This window comes from Micropterus dolomieu, linkage group LG16 (assembly GCF_021292245.1).
Source record: "Micropterus dolomieu isolate WLL.071019.BEF.003 ecotype Adirondacks linkage group LG16, ASM2129224v1, whole genome shotgun sequence".
NCBI classification, from domain to species: Eukaryota; Metazoa; Chordata; class Actinopteri; order Centrarchiformes; family Centrarchidae; genus Micropterus; species Micropterus dolomieu.
This window is the reverse complement of record NC_060165.1, coordinates 1401771-1405823: the sequence shown is the minus strand read 5'-3', so window position 1 is coordinate 1405823 and position 4053 is coordinate 1401771.

Sequence of the window (4053 nt, the reverse complement as noted above, 5' to 3'; positions counted from 1 at the left end):
CAGGTGCTCGGTACACTATAACGAAGAGAATTGGTTGCAGTGATTTCCAACTTGGGTGCGAAAGACCAAGAACAAGGCTTTCAAATGAGTTATAATTTGGTTTAGGTTTAGTGCTGATTAGTAGGCTAGAGTCGAAGATAGCTGCAACTCCACCTCCTCGGCCTGTGCCTCGAGGAATGTGAGTATTAATATGACTGGGAGGGGTGGATTCATTTAGGCTAACACATTCTCCATCACCCAGCCAGGTTTCGGTAAGACAAAATAAATCAATATCATAATCTGATATTAGTTCATTTACTAGTACACCTTTAGAAGAGAGAGATCTGATGTTTAAGAGTCCACATTTAACTCTCCTATTCGTTTGCACTATTGCTCTTGTGGTTTTAATTTTTATGAGGTTTTTATGCACAGCTCCTCTTCTGTTTACCTTTTTAAATAATTTCGAATTTCGTATGTAACCCTTGTTCTCCGAGAAGGGGAACAAGAACACTGTGAGAAGGGAAACGAGATACTGCGCCGGTGATGACACCGGTGCGTCGGTCCACCACACCTCACCCCGCCTGGAGTGCCTTGCATCATAGAAAGAAGCTAATGTGTCGTATGTGCCGGCGTGCTTATATACCCCCGGTTACGCTGTCAAACACTACTGTTCTAGTAACACCAATAGGATTGGAGTAGTTTCATTCATAGTTTAGCCCTGCCACGCCCAGAGTCGTCACCGACGCAGTTTGAGTTCCCTCGAAGGGGAACCGCCAGGCTGTTTAAGCAGCGTCGTCTTTTTCTTTGAAAGGCAAACCTTTTTATTGGCGAGCAGTCTAATCCCCGCCTTCTTCTTTTTTAATTTTTGATACTGTGTTTTATTTAAAGGGATTTTACCTTTTAAAACATTGTAAGCTATTTCGCATAATACTGCCAAAAGGTCTGGTGATGCAGATTTAATAATAATCACTCTCTGAGATGGAGACGCTCCATGCAAAGTCTGCAATAAAGACAAGTGTCTTTTAATCAGACATATTTACTTTCTCTTAGGCACATACACAACAGGCTGAAAGCAAGTCAGTTGTAAGTCTGAAATCATCAGGTGTCTTAGCTTTAAAATCAATCATCAAGTAACCTAAGGAACACTCATGGCATCCTCGAAACAATCCATAAAAAAAAGACTCTTCCCAGGAAACATTTGTCTAGCCATTAGCATGACTTGGTATTTATCTCTGGGATTTTTAAACAAAAGATTATTGGTATTGAAATTAATAGTATGGCTAATTTTGCCTTGAAAAAACTAATTCTGAACTAGATATAAACAACTTAAATTTCTGTGATGCACATATTTTGTAAACATTTCGGACCTCAATGTTATTGCTAGCATCATTCATTAATCATCAATCAACAAATTGTTTTTATCTAAAGGCAACAATGTATCATCACATAAAGATGATGACAAGCCTTCAACGAAATTCACATTTCTAATTTTCAATAACCGGTCATACAATGGTTGCCAACACAAATATATAAAATCTGTTCAATCTGTTTTGAAATGGTTACGTGTGGTGTGGGGACAGAGAGGACCCATGCAACGTTCGGAGGGAAGGAGGTTTATTGAGGGGAAAAAGGGGTAGAGGGACTGGAGTGGAGGGAGAGGTGGATGCGAGGGAAACACAGGCACGAGGAACCGAGGAGACTGGGACCGAGGAAGCGAGGAGGCAAGGGAGAACAGGGAGGACGCCATGGGGGAAGTCCGAGGAGGAGAGGACCGGTGGATGAGCCCAGCCGACTGAACGGGGGACAAGGGTGAGTGAACCTGGGAGGGAAACAGACAAAGAGACAGGGTTAGAAATAACGGAGACAAAGCACAGGGAAAATGTGAGAAAACAAGAAACATGAGAGCCTGAACACAGAGGTGGCACCGGGTATGGAGCAACGACAATCAAGCAAGAGTAGTGTGGAGAACCGGGGTAGAAATACAGGCAGGGATGAGGTTGACTACTGGCAGGTGTGGCAGGCTGACGAGGTGGCTGATGAGGTGCAGGTGCGGGTCGTTGGCTGGGCTCAGGAGCAGAGGGAGAGAGAGAGCACACACAGGGGAGAAAACACAGGGAGGCAGGCAGGGAACAGAAAATCAAGGAAAAAGCAGAATAACTGATAAAAAGGAGGAAAAAAAACAGGACACTCACCGTCAGCCGGGCTGCCGCCACAACAGAAATGACCTTATTGGCATTTTCAATCAACATTTTCACAAAATATGTTTTTGTGAAAGGACCTGACACAATTAGACTGAAAGGATGTTGTAGTCTAAAATCAAAACCATCAGTCTCTCTAACAGCCATTTCAAAAACCGTATGGTAAAGTTCTCAGATCAGGAAAAACTCTGTGTTTCGTGTACACGACTTGAAGTCTTTTGGCAATTGTTTTATTTTTTAGTTCGAAAGCCTTTTTATTTCTCAGACACTTAAAATTGTCTCCTATTGTTAGGATAGTGGATAGGGTGACATCTATCTCAGCGTAAATCACATCCTAATGTCCGACGCTCATGAGATGCAGGATAAAACGGAAAAAAGACTTTGGCCCAGAGTTACTGTCGCAGATAGAGAATGCAAACTTGGTTTTATCATCAATCCATTTAAACTTCTGTTTTTTACGTATCACATCTGACGTATTTTGTTTACTAGCTAATAATTAAGATGTTGCAGGCAAAACACAAGACGAAGCAAGATTCTCATGGCGTCCAGTGGAATTTGAGGACCTTGTAGCCTCAGCTTTAAAGGCCGTCCCTCAGAAATCCCTGATGCATAGCGGTGATTTGTAAAAGCCTCCTATTTGCTTGAAATACAAAAGATACTTTGTAATTTACGTTTTTTTAAATGTTTCTGGTTATAATATAATGTTCTTTGTCTGTAATTTTCATTCCTATGACAGTTTTTACTATTGAAACCATGAGTGAAGGAACTGTTTTATTTGATAGCCTTGTGACCGGACAAATTATTGACAAGCTACTGCATACAACTCTTACGATTGATTGTTCAGCTGGTCTGTTTATGAGCAATCGTTGCTAGCGAACACGTACTGTGGTCAAACTCTCCGAAGCTAAAATGAATCTATTGAGTTTGAGCTGATTCGTTAAGCTAGACTTGTTTTTGTAGAACTGCAGCTCCTGGTGGGCGATGTCTAAAGAAAAACCCCAGAAAACAGTTCAGGTATCACACACGGAAGGCTACCTGGTTTGCTTTAATCAACAAGCTACCTCGGATGAAACGTTTGAAATGGATACTGTTGTGTAAAATACTGTAAATCGAAATATTACATGTGTTTGTATTATAGGCCATAGGTGGGGGATTCGAGTCATATGACTTGACTAGAGTCAGACTCAAGTTGCAAATTTGAAGACTTGAGACTTGGTTGACTAAAATAAACAAAAGACTCACATTGAATTGTGTGTGTGTGTGTGTGTGTGTGTGTGTGTGTGTGTGTTGTGTGTTCATGACTTGAGATTTGACTTAGACATGAGAAAAATGACTTGAAAATAACTAGATTTTTAGAAGAAATACTTGCATTCGCTCATTCCAACATTTGTGCATTATCCTGCAACCATGTGTGCTTCCAACACATTCTCATCTCAACAATCATAACTGACGCTTTCAGACAGCGTGACAAAGTTTAAGGATTTTACGCTAAAGGTAAGGTTTAGAATCAAATAACTAGGCTTTGTCACTCTTTCTCAAATTGTCGGTATATGACGCCCTGAGATGAAGTTAGCGGCCCGGATCTCCGTAACAGCATGCGTAGAAAAAGACCACTACGTGTGTACCATAACACAGACATTCAAGGATTATTGGTGCGTTGCATTTGACATGGGAAGTCGGAAATTTCAACCCCCTTTAGTCGGATTTCCGACTTGTGGGGAGAACCGCACTACCCCGACTTCGTGGTCCAAGATGGCTGTTGGGGTATCAATAGTGAAAGCTGTAGTTTATACTGTTTATTAGCCCTTCGGTGTACTTGGGACTCATAGAAATGTTTGTTCACAAAGTGCTGTCCAACTGCGGTCTGTGGATGTGT